General features: G+C 43.4%; 1 long non-coding RNA gene across 1 annotated transcript in view; it reads left to right on the top strand.

Moving 5' to 3' along the window:
- The window catches only part of LOC149523707 (uncharacterized), a 32,117-nt gene extending 14,846 nt beyond the window's left edge, over positions 1–17,271 (top strand). The window contains exon 3 of the long non-coding RNA XR_016350495.1: positions 16,884–17,271. This is a non-coding gene — a long non-coding RNA (uncharacterized LOC149523707). The remainder of the gene's footprint in view (positions 1–16,883) is intronic.
- Positions 17,272–17,536: the final 265 nt, after the last annotated feature.

Below are 17,536 nucleotides of genomic sequence, written 5' to 3'. Positions count from 1 at the left end.
TCTGTGACCTCTACACAGCAGTTTCCCGTACAGTTTTGCATTCTAAGGCTGCCAATTTCAGGCTTGAATTTTTTCAAGCTTGACATTTTGCCATCTAAGTGGTCCCCTCCTCTGCTTCAAATCTGAAAAAAATAGACCAGTAAATCTGGATTTGTGACAAAGAAAGAAGTTTGTCTTACCTCTCCCAGTCATTACATTCTTGTTTGTTTGCGGAGAACCACTCCTTGGCGATAACAGATGAGAGAATGGAGTAGGAGTAGGTAATGGTGGGTGCTAAGGTGAAGGAGATCACTAAAATGTATAGAAACATTCTGCTCTTTTGAACCAGACAGTTGAGAGTATGTGGTACTTTAACTTAATATTTGTATGCTAATAAATGTCCTTCCTCCCCAGGCAAAAATTTCTTTGAAATGCAATTAAGGTTGAGAGTATGTATCAGTAATTTATGTGGTTTAACTTTTACAAGCATTATAAACCCAACAATTCAGAGTTAAGATTAAATTTTAAAAGAAATTCAAACTTTTTAAAGTACAGAAATGCACAGAGTATCCAAGCAACCTCAACTCTGCCTTGTGCTGATACGTACAGTGCCATCCAGATTATTAATGCATAAAATGATTTATTGTAATAAGCTTTGTAATCCCAAATTAATCTGAATATTAAAATGCATTCGATTTCTCCCACTCATGGTATCACTACATGACAGAGTTAATTATGTTTTGGGTACCCTGACTGTACAGTTCTATGCTTTGGATTTTTTAAAAGCTGATTTACCTTCATTTATAATTATTTTGAGGATTTTTTTTACCCCAAATCACTTTAATTTTATCTTAAACTCTCTTTATTCCACTTGAACATGGTTTTAGAATTTCCTTGCAATTTTTTCAGAGCATAATTAACAGTAAACACGTTTCTAATGTATTGAGGATGCATAATATTATTTCTTCTCATCTGATTCACTGATATACACTGACTATTTTATGCCATTCTGGAAAAGCCCAAAGCAGTCAGATTCCACTGGACAGAAAACTGGGTTTATAGCCACTGTGCATTACGAGACCAGCACAAAGCAGCAGGAGCTGGATTCCCCCCGTGTCTGTATGTGTATGTGCACACTCCATTTTCTAACAAACTAAACAGTCCGTTGCCTGCTCCTTGTCTGACTCATTGTCCAACAGGTAATCCCTGAAATTAATTTAAATTTAGATGGTTATTTTTCATAAATAAAATTTTGTCAGCAGTGTTTGGTGCATAAAAATCTCAGAAACTCACAAAGAATTGCCCACTTTCAAAATGACTACTATTTCCTAGTATCCTGAACAGGACTGAGAATACAGGCTGCCTTCATTTAACATGCCTACTTTCAAAATGTCCACCTCCTGATTGTTCCCAGGAAGAGTAAACACAAACCAGCTGCAGATAAAATAGAAGCCTTTAGGCTGTCAGACAAACTTAATCAGTGATGAGAATGAGGGTGACTTTCTTGGCTAACGTGAGCCTGTGGCCTCAGTCACGGAGAGAAGACCAGGACACTTGAGAAGGGCATCTGACAAAAGGGAGTCTATTCTCAGAATGATCATGAACAATAGGAAATAACAGGGATTTTGGAAGGGGTTCTTTGTGTCATTGGATATGACTGCACAGCAGCGTTATTTCGGAATAACTGCTATTATTTCGAAAAAACAAAATGCACAGCAACACAGTAAGCCATTATTTCGAAATAATGTCGAGATGGAGGACTTCTTACTCCAATGCCTGTAACCCTCATTTCATGAGGAGTAAGGGAAGTTGAAGGAAGAGCGTTCTTCCTTTGTCTTCCTGCAGTGTCAACAGTGCCAAAAGCCAAATTAAGCTTTTTGACTTCAGCTACGCCATTGCTGTAGCTTAAGTTGCGTATCTTAATTTGACTTTTGCCCTGCTCTGTAGAGGTGCCCATTCTGTCCACCACCATTCTGCAGGTGAAGAAACAGCTTTCATTTATGCACTAATAGCAAAAGAAAAAAAGAAAAAAAATCCCCATCCTACAAACCTTCAATCACTGGAGATGTTTAAGAGCAGACACTTATCAGGTGCTTGGTTCTGTCGTGAGGGCTGGGACCTGGACTTGATGACCTCTCAAGGTCCCTTCCAACTAGTATTCTATGATTAGCTGGATCGTAATGCACAGTGGCTATAAACCCAGTTTTCTGTCCAGTGGAATCTGGCTGCTTTGGGCTTTTCCAGAATGGCTTAAAATAGTCAGTGTATATCAGTGAATCAGATGAGAAGAAATAATATTATGCATCCTCAATACATTAGAAATGTGTTTACTGTTAATTATGCTCTGAAAAAATTGCAAGGAAATTCTAAAACCATGTTCAAGTGGAATAAAGAGAGTTTAAGATAAAATTAACGTGATTTGGGGTAAAAAAATCCTCAAAATAATTATAAATGAAGGTAAATCAGCTTTTAAAAAATCCAAAGTATAGAACTAGTATTCTATGATTCCCCCTCCCAAAAAACAAAAACAAAAACTTTTAAATGTGGTTGGTGCCTAAGATATTAGTGAGCTTTAACTCTATGGAGTAGTGTAGCAATATCGGTCCCAAGATATTAGAAATAAAGAGGTTGAGGTAATATCTTTTATTGAACCAGCTTTTTTTGGTGAGAAAGATCAGCCTTCAAACCACACAAAGGTTTTCAAGTCTGGGAAAAACTTTGTGAAAAATCTTGTGTCTCTTCTAACTGTACTGTGAGTTTGAAGAGCCTGTATTATTTTGTTGCTGATATTCAAGACAAAGAAGGTCCACACCCAATAGCATATGTATTTTTTTAAAGTTGAAAATTTAACTCCATAACCAAATGACCAAATTTACCTATAAATTCTCAGAGTTCATTCTGCACCCCAAGTATAAGTGCTATATTGCAATGTGTTAATATACATAGGAGGTCTAGTCTGTGCCTCAGATGTGAATCTCAGCTCAATCCTAACAATGGAGTTGCAACTATCATCATCTCCACTACAATCATAGAAATAAAATTTAATTTAGCATATTTTGTTTGGGGGTGGACAAAGACGGGAGAAGAATGTATGTGGGGAAATGAAAATTGATCTGAAACTCCATCCCAACTTTGAAAAAGACCCTGTCTGTTTTTGTTGTTTTCATTTTTGTACCCTTCTGCTTTTCTTTCTTCTGGTCTGGATTGCAAGTGAAAGTTCTGGATATCTGGAGAGACAATATTGGTCTTAAGAAAATTACAGCAGGTTCTAAAGACCTAAGGGAAACACAAGACTCTGTGGAAGCCTCCAAACTTTTTGATCTTTTCCCCAGCCACGCTTTGGAGGATTTCCAATCACTAACAGGAAGCTGATGGGTAAATAAGTTACTACTGTAGGCCAGTGTTTCTCAACCAGTGGTAAGAGTACCTTAGGCATACTCGAGAGAAGTTTGGGGGGTACGTCAACACAACTGAAATTTGGAGAAAACTGAATTTTTGTTTTAAGTTTTACAGCGCTTGAAATTTTTGGGTGTAAAAAGTACAAAAATAATAATCGCCCACCTGGCTACAATTAAGTTGTTTAAACAAATGTGTTGCAATGGTAGAAAAAAAAATTGTGTGTCTGAAAACTGTAGGTACTGGGGTACTTATAATTTTTTTTTTTTTTTTTTTGGAAAAAGGGGGTACTTATATTTTTTTAAAAAAGGGGGTACTTATCATTTTTTTTTAAAAAAAGGGGTACTTTATTTTAAAAAAAGGTTGAGAAACACTGCTATAGGCCATGTCTACACTAGGAAATTATTTCAAAATTACTAAAATGGACTTAATAACTCCCGATTTAACAAAATCAAAATAGTGTATCCCCACTATGTGGAAGCATCGGCATTAGTTAGAATTAGTCTGAAATAGTACGTCCACATTGATTGGAGCCTGCCTCGACTTGGAGCCCCTGGAAGCACTCTGGGGAGGGCACTAGGAGGTTGAATACTTCCTGTGGCTGCTTGGTCAGGCAAGCCGTGACACGTGGCTTCTGGGGCTCCTATCACTGACTCCCCCTCGTGGGACACAAAAGGGATGTGTGGTCTTGTACCTTCTTGTGCTCTGGTTGCCCTTGAAGATACCACAGCACTCACACCATGGAGCCAGAGCTTCTGCAAAGCAGTGCCAGGCTCATGGGCTTCGTGCTGCATCTCTGGTGCAGTACTTCCAGACTGCCCACTCTTGCTCCAGCAGGACGAGGACTAGCAGAATGAACCCAAGTGTGGACCGGGCACCCTGCTTGCCCAGGTCCTGGTGTTCCTACTGCTGTGCATGCCCCTCAATTCCCAGGACGCCCCGGAACACAGCTTCTGGCAGCAGGAGACAAGCTTGGACTGGTGTGACCACATTGTCCTTCAGATGTGGAACGGCCAGCAGTGGCTGCAGAACTTCCGCATGTGGAAGGTCACCTTCCTCGAGCTCTGTGAGTGGCTCATCCCTGCCCTCAAGTGACAGGATACCCGCATGCAATCCGTCTCCCCATACAGAAATGCATGGCCATCGCCCTGTGGAAGCTCGCCATGCCAGACAGCTACTACTCCATTGGAAACTAGTTTGGCGTGCAGAAATCCACAGTTGGAGCCATGCTCCTTCAGGTAGCGAAGGCCATCAACCATATGCTGCTACGGAGGGTCATCACTCTGGGGAACGGGGAAAGCAAGCGATTGCTTTGTTGCCAGGGGCTTCCCCAAGGCTACGTCTAGACTGGCATGATTTTCCAGAAATGTTTTTAACGGAAAAGTTTTCCGTTAAAAGCATTTTCGGAACAGAGCATCTAGATTGGCACAGACGCTTTTCCGCAAAAGCACTTTTTGCGGAAAAGCATCTGTGCCAATCTAGATGCGCTTTTCCGCAAAAAAGCCCCGATCGCCATTTTCGCTATCGGGGATTTTTTGCGCAAAACAAATCTGAGCTGTCTACACTGGCCCTTTTGCGCAAAAAGGACTTTTGCCTGAACGGGAGCAGCATAGTATTTCCGCAAGAATCACTGATTTCTTACAGTAGGAAGTCAGTGCTTTTGCGGAAATTCAAGTGGCCAGTGTAGACAGCTGGCAAGTTTTTCCGGAAAAGCGGCTGATTTTCTGGAAAAACTGGCCAGTCTAGACACAGCCCAACTGTGTGGGAGCTGCCATAGATAGCATGCACATCTTCATCCTAGCCCCTGACCACTGTGGGTCAGACTTTATAAACAGGAAAAGGTACTTCTCCATGGTTCTGCAGGCCCTCATGGATCACAAGGGACGTTTCACAGACATCAACATCTTCTGGTCGGAAAAGGCGCACAATGCCCACATCTTCCAGAACTCCTGCCTCTTCCGAAAGATGCACACCGGCACTTTTTTCCCTGACCACACCATCAGAGTCAGGGAGGTGCACATGCCCATCTGTATCCTGGGTGATGCAGCCTACCCCTCGCTCCCCTGGCTCACGAACCCTTACACAGGTAGCCTGGACTCCAGCAAGGAGCACTTCAACGCCATTCTGAGAAGGTGCCGCATGGTGGTGGAGTGTGCATTCAGCCGTTTAAAGGGGAAGTTCAAGAGTCTCCTCATCTGCCTGAACCTCAGCGAGCAAAACATCCCCTTTGTGGTGGCAGCCTGCTGCGGGGGGGAAGGGCAGGGGAGCTGAAGCTGAACATCTGTACAGGGAATTTGAGCAGCCGGACATCAGTGCCATTCAGAAAGCTCATCAAGTGACTGTGCTCATCAGAGAGGCCGAGGGAGAGTTTTGTGCAAGGTCATTTGTGAAACTCTCCCCTGTGCCTCTCCACAAGGGGACCCTGAATTCCCTCTGTGATCTTTTCCTCTCCACCTCTCCGTTCCCCTGCCCTCCCTCCCACCTTCTCCCCCTCTCCTGCAGAAAAAATAATAAAGCCATCTTTGTTGCAAAAACAGGACTCTTTATTGGAGAGACATAGAATGGGGAGGGACTGAGGAAAGAACCTAGAATGGGAAAGGGAAGAGGGGGACTCAAAAATAGGGCTGAGAGTGGCACTTGCCTCTTTGGCTGCCTGAGAGGTCCCACCGCCACATGTTCTGGGGCCCCGGCAGTCACTAGGGACTCTAGGAGGAGAAACCATGGGGGGAGGCGTGGGGAGGTGGCTGGTGGCCTACGCCATGCAGAACACCATGCAATATATCACTAAGATGAGGGAGAAGAATATGTCATCGTGTTGGCGCTACAGCTAGTCCCAAGTGGCCTTCCTTTGCTCCCACTTGGCCCCGCGTACCTCCCAGTTGCCGGTCCACTCCTGGTGCTCGTTTCGAGCCCCTGGTTGAGGCACTCCAGGCAGGCCTTCAGCTTCCTTATGAGGTCCTCCCAGATGCATTTGCACCTGCAGAGCCCGCAGAGTCAAGTATACTGTGTCCTGCACACACCAGATCCAGCACTGGCAGTGTCTCTCAGAGGGTATGTCTACACTACCCCGCTAGTACGAACTAGCGGGGTAATGTAGGTAGGCATACCGCACTTGCAAATGAAGCCCGGGATTTGAATTTCCCGGGCTTCATTTGCATAAGCGGGGAGCCGCCATTTTTAAATCCCCGCTGCTTCGAACCCCGTGTAGCACGGCTACACGGGGCTCGAACTAGGTAGTTCGGACTAGGATTCCTATTCCGAACTACCAGTACAACGAGGTGTACCGGTAGTTCGGAATAGGCACCCTAGTCCGAACTACCTAGTTCGAGCCCCGTGTAGCCGCGCTACACGGGGTTCGAAGCAGCGGGGATTTAAAAATGGCGGCTCCCCGCTTATGCAAATGAAGCCCGGGAAATTCAAATCCCGGGCTTCATTTGCAAGTGCGGTATGCCTACATTACCCTCCTAGTTCGAACTAGGAGGGTAGTGTAGACATACCCAGAGAGAGAACTTCTATCCCTGGCTGCTGGAGGTGGGGTGAAGGATGTTGGTGGAGGGGTGTCTGAGTGGCAGATGCCACTTGCCAGAGAGAATGCTATTGGGGTCCCTTCCTCTTCCTTGCACTGGCAAGTTCCCATGCATGAGATCAGACTCCTCCGTATCACTGCGCTTGACCAGGGGCAGATGCTGCCTGAGTGGTGGCTTGTCATGGGAAGGTGTCCCACCACCGAGGCTGGAGTAAAGCAGATCTGTGCAAGAACCTTGTGAGAAGGACTGAGGGGTTCCTATATGAGAGCATCATGGGGCTGAATGCTCCAGACTGGTGCTCCATGTGCACCCACATGTACAGACTCTCGTGTGACTCCCAAGCCGAGTACGTCAAGAGAGGAGCGTGCAGCCACTTACAGCCTGTCGTTTGTCCCTACATGTATATAGGGAAAGTTATAGAACTCACCTGAAGTGCCTTCCCTGGGTTCATAGAAGCCTGGGACACATCCTGGCAGGGGGGGACTGGCTCCGGGGTGAGGAGCAGCTCCTGGCTGGCGGGCATGGTCACCTGACTAGTTGCTTCCTCCTCCTCTTCCTTGTCATCATCGTCCTCTGCCACCTCGCCCTCCTGTAGGCTGATGTCGGGCATGTCCTGGCCGGACTTGACAATGGCAGGGAACGTAACTGCCCCCCCTCCCAGGATGGCATCTGTCAGCCGACGGTCAGGGCAGTGAGTCCCTTATGACCGGCTGAAGTTCTTTTTAAATTGTGCTTGGTTCTGTTACAGCAACTGAAGGAGTCAGGTTAAAGCTTAAACAGTTACTATTTTATTGTTACAGGGTAAACTTAGTTAGTAGCCAAATGTACAGGCGTTCCCAATTCACCTGGAGAGCAAAAATTTGTACTGCTGCATCTGCTAGGTTATTTAGCTGTGCAGCTAGAGTATTATTCTTTTGGACACATGACTTATGCTTAAGGCATGTGGGGTTGCATGCTGGTATATCCATTTCCAATATTCCAATCTCCAAACAGGTTTTCCTATTTCCCAGTTATTATTCTTCCAATTAGTTATCCACTGGGTGGCTCCAGCCCATACAGCATAGGAGTTAATGTAGATGGTACTGGCCCCTGCCTCACAAGCTAATTGATTGCTGCCAGCTCTGCAAGCTGAGCTGTTCCTTCTATGTTTGTGGACAGGGGTGCAGTGGATGTGTCTGCTGAAACAGCAACAGCCTTCCCTGTCCACTTTCCTTTGAACTAGCCAGGCAGCCTGTATTCACATATAATGTTGAATTTAAAAGCAAGCCAAAAGTGTTATCAACTCAGCCTTGAAAGAGACAGTTAAGTTTTAAAGCTTGAGTTTTTAAACTAATAAGTTGGTTTCTAGAAAGTTAAATGTCCTTAAAAGTTGAATGCCCAACACAAGCACTAACTAATTTGTGCCTTGTCTGTTTGCAATTTTAAGCAAGAGGACATTATCCAAAACAAAATAAAACTAGTTCATTTGAAACCCACAAAATAGGGTTACAATATATAGAGCTCATTCTTTATGCAGTTAACCAATTAAGTTTCAGTAGAATCCTTAATTTTCCTTTGCAGATTTAACAAAGGTGTCCATAGACAAAATGTTTACATTTGATTGTTTCTTTGCCTACATGATTTGCACAGTGCTTAAGGAAGAGGCTGCAAAGAAACAAGGTGTCATTTTAAAACAAGATTTCCCTTTACATATTACAACCACCACTTAGTTCCTTCCACACTCCCATGGAGTCCACCTTTATCTTCACATTCCCTCAAATCACTTGCTTTGTCCTTTCAAAGAAAATGTTTCTCATTCCTAGTAACTTTCCAATGTTTGCTCTACTTTCCTTATTCCTTCAACTATGCCCATAGGGCTCCAAACTTTTTGCTTTCCCCTTCTTATGGTCCATCCTAATTCCTGCTAAATGACTTTTTACAATGACACATGTTTGTCTACTATTAATTTGGTAAGGAGGGTGAGCTTGTTTACTAAGCCTCATACCTCCTGGTCCTTTTCTTAAACATATTCCTGAGGGAAGAAAAAAAAATAAATCTGAGAGTTGCTTTAACTCTCAGCACCCATCCTTAAGGGAATCTAGCTCTGTCTGGGTACTGAGGGACATGCATTTCTACCTCTCCACTTCTGCAGCAGAGGGTTTTACATTTTTGCAGTTTTTACTCATTCTATAGTGTACATGGCATGTTACAGGAAAGTGTGCAATCTTTGTTTACAACACTACTTAGCCACATTAAACTTTGCATAGAGTGTAACTCTTTCTTTATGCTTACAGTTTTTTTGTACCTTCATTAAACAACTTGGACTAAAATGGTCTTACTGAAAATAAACCAAACCAATTTGTTTTAAACCTACAAACAAACAAGATTACTGGACCTTAAAACTTCATTTATTTACACTATATATATCTACACAGAGTTACACATACATTCTCTCTGAACCTTTCTTACACTACTTCTACATAGCTGTACAACAATTACATTCCCTTTTTATTCATTGGGGTAGTTCAGTTCCAATAGAACCCCCTCCCTTTAGAGTTCTTTTAGCAGTCTCTCTAATCAAATGTTCAGATTTGAGTCAAATTTGCCTGGGTTATTTACAGACATTCCTTTGGAAAAAGGGCCCATTTTTCCTTCAGAATGACTGTAAAGAAACCACAGTTTTCTATCTACACCATTTTAGCATTTGCACAACTGCTCAATTCTCTCCATTCTCTGCAGAGTTTAAATTCTCTGTTTCTCTTTTCTTAAAACACTTTCTTATCTCTAAAATAAAAACTGGCCTTGTTTCAGATATTACACTTGTAAGTATGTTTAAGGATTTAGATTTCCAGTACTTACAGCCTTTTTCTCAGTTCTCCACAAGGCTTTCAATCTTATCTGTTACCTGCCTGCTTGTCTGGGCCTGATCCTGTTTTCCTTTTCTGCCTGCTTGCCTGGGCCTGATCCTGTTTTCCATTTCTGCCTGCTTGTCTGGGCCTGATCCTGTTTTTCTTGCTAAATGGAAAGTGGCTCCTTTCCACAGACTCAGGCTTTGTCCCATTCTTTAGCTTGCAGGCAGTTCTATACTTACAGAAGTGCACCCACAACTCCTCAGGATTTCCCCAATCCTCTTCTAACATTTCTCTATCCAATTTTGGGTTGCCCCAACCTTCCTGGGCAAACCCTTTCTCTATACCACTAAAATCCATGTCTATCATGACAGGCTTCATGTTGCTGTATGTGAACCAGTAGCACAATCCTGCCGACTACGCCAATTCTGTCAGCCGACGGTCAGGGCAGTGAGTCCCTTATGACCGGCTGAAGTTCTTTTTAAATTGTGCTTGGTTCTGTTACAGCAACTGAAGGAGTCAGGTTAAAGCTTAAACAGTTACTATTTTATTGTTACAGGGTAAACTTAGTTGTTAAATGCTACTACTGTGTTACAGATAACACAGACACTACAAAGGACAGGACAGAAATTACACTAATAAGTCACTTACAGGTACCATGAAACCCTTTGGTTCTCTGAGCTCTTATTAAATGCATGCAAAATAGACACATAGCAGGTATATATTCTCACCCCTGCGTTCCAGACTTGGCATGGCCAGCGTCTTTCTCTCAATCCCTCGGGAAGAAGTAGGGCGAGGTTGGGCGTCCCACAGACCTCGGGAGACAATCAATACCTGCCAGCAGGTATAGATGATTGGAGCTCAAATGGGGTGGGCTGCTGAACCTCTTTTATACCCCGTGGGTCATGAAGGCTTCTTCCTAGGCTCAAGTGGCCAATTAGGAAAAATGGCTTTGAATGCCAAGTTTCCCACGAAGGGTGCAAAGCATAATTTACACCTGGGAAAATGCAGACAATGGGCACCTCTGGTATGTGATGGGCGAAGATTCCTCTCCTGGGACAGTGCAGGCGTGTCAATTACTGGTACTAGCCATCAGGGCGACGGGAGGTCCTGGGTCGTCAGCTAGCCCATTTACTGTCTGGTTTCTGTTTATGGTAGAGTCAGGGACAGGCAGCACACCTGCGTTCCCAGGGCATCAAAGGCTGACTGCCTTTCTCTTGCTCTCTGGGGGGGCGGGGGGGGGGAAACAAGATGGGGTTTGTGGAAAAACAAGATGGGGTTTGTGTCTGGCTACATTCCACCCCCTTGACACGCCTCACTATGTCCCAGAACGCAAGATGGCGGTGATGCCAGCACCCTTTGCCCTCCTTGGAGGAAGCTAAAATCGCCCTATCAGCAGGGTCTGATCAGATAATTTGGATCAAGGGATTGATTAGGATCGCTTCCCAACGCCATATACCAGATTTGTGCAGAGGAGGTAGCAGTGTACACAAAATGCCTAACAATACATAGTCCTAGGTGTTGGGCTAGACAATCTAGCCATGAGGCTTTACATTTTTAGTTACAGCATGTCTTATCCCATACCGTTTGTTGCCACTTCCCTTGCCTCCCCCCTTAACCTCCCCCCAGAGTTATTTAGAGGATTGCGGTAGTCGCTGTCATCGAACCATACCGGTCCCCATCGGAAGATGTCACTTTGTTTCACCAGTCATTTGGGCTGAGAGGGACAAACTCGATTCCCAGTCCAGTAGAGGAGTCAAGTAAGGTGTTCTGGTACAGCAGTAGCAGTTGGGATGAGGAAGAAGACCATGGCGAGTTGGAGTGCCATGTTTCATTTCAATAGTCTGTAACTAACAACAGTGGTTGCAAGCGCTACAACAGCAAGCGGTGTATATATATATACAAAAGTTCATGGTGGTTTCCCGGATCCACACCAGCATTGGGAGGGATCCATCCCACTGGAGCACTGTTCAGGGTCATTGCCTCAGTTTCCTGTGATAAAACATAAGGTTCGCCGGTCTTGGATACAATCCAAGCCTCAGTAATGGTTATTGGTGTTAGCCCAGCATCTGCAGTGGTCCAGACTCCTTTTCCCTTGTAGGAGTGCAGTAAATGGGTTTGTGTTCCCAAACTGGGGTGTTGGGACCAGGGCTATTAAGTGGTTTAGTCCCATGACTGTAAACAACCCTGTTGCCACTGGGGTTGAGTAAGCAAAACCAATTCCTGAAACAATTTTTACTCCAGTTAAAACATACTCCCACCCTTGCTTACTGCTGGGCGGTGGACCAATATACTCTACTTGCCAGGTTGCCCATAGCATTTTTCCATCTCTTAGCCTGGCAAATCATTGCCTTTCTGTTATATGTTTCTGAGTTCAGCACATAGGGTGCAAGCTTGTACCAGATTTCTGGCTTGTTTGTGGGTGATAGGCCACCCCCTGGCATGTGCCTGCCGCACCAGCTTATCGCTCTCTGCGTGTCCCAAGGTTTCATGTAGCCAAATGTACAGGCGTTCCCAATTCACCTGGAGAGCAAAAATTTGTACTGCTGCATCTGCTAGGTTATTTAGCTGTGCAGCTAGAGTATTATTCTTTTGGACACATGACTTATGCTTAAGGCATGTGGGGTTGCATGCTGGTATATCCATTTCCAATATTCCAATCTCCAAACAGGTTTTCCTATTTCCCAGTTATTATTCTTCCAATTAGTTATCCACTGGGTGGCTCCAGCCCATACAGCATAGGAGTTAATGTAGATGGTACTGGCCCCTGCCTCACAAGCTAATTGATTGCTGCCAGCTCTGCAAGCTGAGCTGTTCCTTCTATGTTTGTGGACAGGGGTGCAGTGGATGTGTCTGCTGAAACAGCAACAGCCTTCCCTGTCCACTTTCCTTTGAACTAGCCAGGCAGCCTGTATTCACATATAATGTTGAATTTAAAAGCAAGCCAAAAGTGTTATCAACTCAGCCTTGAAAGAGACAGTTAAGTTTTAAAGCTTGAGTTTTTAAACTAATAAGTTGGTTTCTAGAAAGTTAAATGTCCTTAAAAGTTGAATGCCCAACACAAGCACTAACTAATTTGTGCCTTGTCTGTTTGCAATTTTAAGCAAGAGGACATTATCCAAAACAAAATAAAACTAGTTCATTTGAAACCCACAAAATAGGGTTACAATATATAGAGCTCATTCTTTATGCAGTTAACCAATTAAGTTTCAGTAGAATCCTTAATTTTCCTTTGCAGATTTAACAAAGGTGTCCATAGACAAAATGTTTACATTTGATTGTTTCTTTGCCTACATGATTTGCACAGTGCTTAAGGAAGAGGCTGCAAAGAAACAAGGTGTCATTTTAAAACAAGATTTCCCTTTACATATTACAACCACCACTTAGTTCCTTCCACACTCCCATGGAGTCCACCTTTATCTTCACATTCCCTCAAATCACTTGCTTTGTCCTTTCAAAGAAAATGTTTCTCATTCCTAGTAACTTTCCAATGTTTGCTCTACTTTCCTTATTCCTTCAACTATGCCCATAGGGCTCCAAACTTTTTGCTTTCCCCTTCTTATGGTCCATCCTAATTCCTGCTAAATGACTTTTTACAATGACACATGTTTGTCTACTATTAATTTGGTAAGGAGGGTGAGCTTGTTTACTAAGCCTCATACCTCCTGGTCCTTTTCTTAAACATATTCCTGAGGGAAGAAAAAAAAATAAATCTGAGAGTTGCTTTAACTCTCAGCACCCATCCTTAAGGGAATCTAGCTCTGTCTGGGTACTGAGGGACATGCATTTCTACCTCTCCACTTCTGCAGCAGAGGGTTTTACATTTTTGCAGTTTTTACTCATTCTATAGTGTACATGGCATGTTACAGGAAAGTGTGCAATCTTTGTTTACAACACTACTTAGCCACATTAAACTTTGCATAGAGTGTAACTCTTTCTTTATGCTTACAGTTTTTTTGTACCTTCATTAAACAACTTGGACTAAAATGGTCTTACTGAAAATAAACCAAACCAATTTGTTTTAAACCTACAAACAAACAAGATTACTGGACCTTAAAACTTCATTTATTTACACTATATATATCTACACAGAGTTACACATACATTCTCTCTGAACCTTTCTTACACTACTTCTACATAGCTGTACAACAATTACATTCCCTTTTTATTCATTGGGGTAGTTCAGTTCCAATAGAACCCCCTCCCTTTAGAGTTCTTTTAGCAGTCTCTCTAATCAAATGTTCAGATTTGAGTCAAATTTGCCTGGGTTATTTACAGACATTCCTTTGGAAAAAGGGCCCATTTTTCCTTCAGAATGACTGTAAAGAAACCACAGTTTTCTATCTACACCATTTTAGCATTTGCACAACTGCTCAATTCTCTCCATTCTCTGCAGAGTTTAAATTCTCTGTTTCTCTTTTCTTAAAACACTTTCTTATCTCTAAAATAAAAACTGGCCTTGTTTCAGATATTACACTTGTAAGTATGTTTAAGGATTTAGATTTCCAGTACTTACAGCCTTTTTCTCAGTTCTCCACAAGGCTTTCAATCTTATCTGTTACCTGCCTGCTTGTCTGGGCCTGATCCTGTTTTCCTTTTCTGCCTGCTTGCCTGGGCCTGATCCTGTTTTCCATTTCTGCCTGCTTGTCTGGGCCTGATCCTGTTTTTCTTGCTAAATGGAAAGTGGCTCCTTTCCACAGACTCAGGCTTTGTCCCATTCTTTAGCTTGCAGGCAGTTCTATACTTACAGAAGTGCACCCACAACTCCTCAGGATTTCCCCAATCCTCTTCTAACATTTCTCTATCCAATTTTGGGTTGCCCCAACCTTCCTGGGCAAACCCTTTCTCTATACCACTAAAATCCATGTCTATCATGACAGGCTTCATGTTGCTGTATGTGAACCAGTAGCACAATCCTGCCGACTACGCCAATTCTGTCAGCCGACGGTCAGGGCAGTGAGTCCCTTATGACCGGCTGAAGTTCTTTTTAAATTGTGCTTGGTTCTGTTACAGCAACTGAAGGAGTCAGGTTAAAGCTTAAACAGTTACTATTTTATTGTTACAGGGTAAACTTAGTTGTTAAATGCTACTACTGTGTTACAGATAACACAGACACTACAAAGGACAGGACAGAAATTACACTAATAAGTCACTTACAGGTACCATGAAACCCTTTGGTTCTCTGAGCTCTTATTAAATGCATGCAAAATAGACACATAGCAGGTATATATTCTCACCCCTGCGTTCCAGACTTGGCATGGCCAGCGTCTTTCTCTCAATCCCTCGGGAAGAAGTAGGGCGAGGTTGGGCGTCCCACAGACCTCGGGAGACAATCAATACCTGCCAGCAGGTATAGATGATTGGAGCTCAAATGGGGTGGGCTGCTGAACCTCTTTTATACCCCGTGGGTCATGAAGGCTTCTTCCTAGGCTCAAGTGGCCAATTAGGAAAAATGGCTTTGAATGCCAAGTTTCCCACGAAGGGTGCAAAGCATAATTTACACCTGGGAAAATGCAGACAATGGGCACCTCTGGTATGTGATGGGCGAAGATTCCTCTCCTGGGACAGTGCAGGCGTGTCAATTACTGGTACTAGCCATCAGGGCGACGGGAGGTCCTGGGTCGTCAGCTAGCCCATTTACTGTCTGGTTTCTGTTTATGGTAGAGTCAGGGACAGGCAGCACACCTGCGTTCCCAGGGCATCAAAGGCTGACTGCCTTTCTCTTGCTCTCTGGGGGGGCGGGGGGGGGAAACAAGATGGGGTTTGTGGAAAAACAAGATGGGGTTTGTGTCTGGCTACAGCATCCAACTTGTCATAGTGCCAGCAGCTGTGTTGTGCCACCCCGGAGTGTGAACTCTGCTCCCTAGTCTTGTTGTAGGCCTGCCGGAGCACTTTGATTTTCATCCAGCACTGGTCGAAGGTCCAGGTGTGCTCTTTCTTGGCCAGGCTGGCAGCAATCTGGCCATACATATCTGCATTCCTTTTCCTGGCGTGGAGATTGTGGAGGTTGGTCTCCTCCCCTTAGATCTTGATGAGGTCCAGGATCTCCACACCAGTCCCGGCTGGAGCTCTACTGCATCCCTGGCCAGTGGCAGCTGAGGGAGGAGCAGGAGTGCTGGCAGCTGTAGGAGGGCTGAGAGAGCGCTGGAGCTGCTCATGCCTGCCTCGGTTTCTGCTGGGTCACATGGGGCTTTCACAGCTCATCATGTGGGATAAACCCTTTTCCTGCTGCCAAGACTTTTAAGCACCGCAGGAGGAGGGGAGCAGTGGAGATGGCAGGTGTGGCCAGAGCGGCCAAAACTGAAGCTGTGAGAGGCCTCTGGAGGCCAATTGTTTTGAAATAGCAGCACCAAAGTGTCCACATTAACGCTATTTTGAAAAAACTATTTTGAAATTTGCGTTATTCCCTGAGGAAAGCAGGCGTACAGATTTCGAACTAAGCCGCCCATTATTTGAAGCAATGGGCTTGGTAGTGTGAAATCTCCGCTGATTATTTCAATCTAAGGGGAGTAATTTCAAAATAACACCCTAATGTAGACCAAGGATGAGTGGGGGAGAAATACTTAGTTACAATTCCTGGTTATTTCCTAGCAGAAGCACCTTCTCTTTATATAAAAGGGAATATATTAACATAGACTACCATAAGGACCTGCAACACTACAGTAAACTGTAGTATTTTGGGGGTATACTGAAAAATGCTGAATTATTTTCAAAAGCATAAGTATAGTAATATTAGTGTCTCTTAATATAGATATAACTTACTTATTTGTACAGGCAGATTCCCAGTTGGTGCCTCTGGTTTTTTAAATGGCTTTTCCCTTTAATCTGTTTCTTAAACAACTGTGTAAACCCAGAGGATTAGCGTCTCCAGCAGAGGAACATGAAGGGCAGCTGTTGCTCTCCAGCATTTTTTTACTGAGCAAAAGCATGTCAAAGCCTTCAGTCGTTTTCAGCATGCAGGAGCATTAAAAGTCAGGCACTGCAGTGATCATGGGTACATACCGTACGGTTGGCTTCTTCCTATTCACTCCTGGGCCAACAGAAACCATTTCATTGCTTGAATGCTCCTATCATTTCATTGAGCAAGATTTTAGATATTTTTAATTGAAATGGGAAATTTAATGAATTAATGATTCACTAATCTCATTCACAGGTCAAATGGGAATTTTTGGTGGAAGCCTCTTGTTAAACATTTCAGCATGCGTGTGATCATATGGCCAAAAGATGCTTTTCTTCTATCCACAGCAGGCAAAATGGCCAACTTACATTCTCAGCATACTTTCCTTGATCAAACTAATCTTTACAGATATTACAGATGTTACAGAGCTGTGGCCTATCCCTATAATAAACTCATTTTAAAAACAAGTTTCCCTTTTTTTCCTTAGCTTGACTTTCACATTGGTACTTTATCTCCTTGCCATCTTTCCTCGGAGGAGAGCTGAAAGCCTGGAGAGAAGATGTTCCATCCTAGTTCTCATTACTTTTTTCCTTTGTTATGCTATATGCACACAACAATGTGCATGCTCCATACCATTTTGCTCCCCTGCTATACTATTTTTTTCTTCTAATTTTTTTCCTTTACTTTCCAACTCTTCCCTAAAAATAATCAGATTTTCCTATTCGTGTTTAATCATAGGACAAAGTTAAACCTCAAAGATAAACAGTAGATTTTGAGCTGAAAAAAGTATTTCTCCTTTTATAATAATGTTTTGTTTGGCTTTTACTTTGTACAAATAGAAGGGGGAGAGAATATTAGGCAAAAAAAGAATCTTCAGGCCTGTATTTTTTTTTTGCTGGTATTACATG

This window comes from Pelodiscus sinensis, chromosome 12 (genome assembly GCF_052426305.1).
Source record: "Pelodiscus sinensis isolate ZL-2025 chromosome 12, ASM5242630v1, whole genome shotgun sequence".
NCBI lineage: Eukaryota > Metazoa > Chordata > Testudines > Trionychidae > Pelodiscus > Pelodiscus sinensis.
The sequence above is the reverse complement of the archived record's forward strand: the minus strand, read 5'-3'. Positions and strand labels throughout refer to the sequence as shown.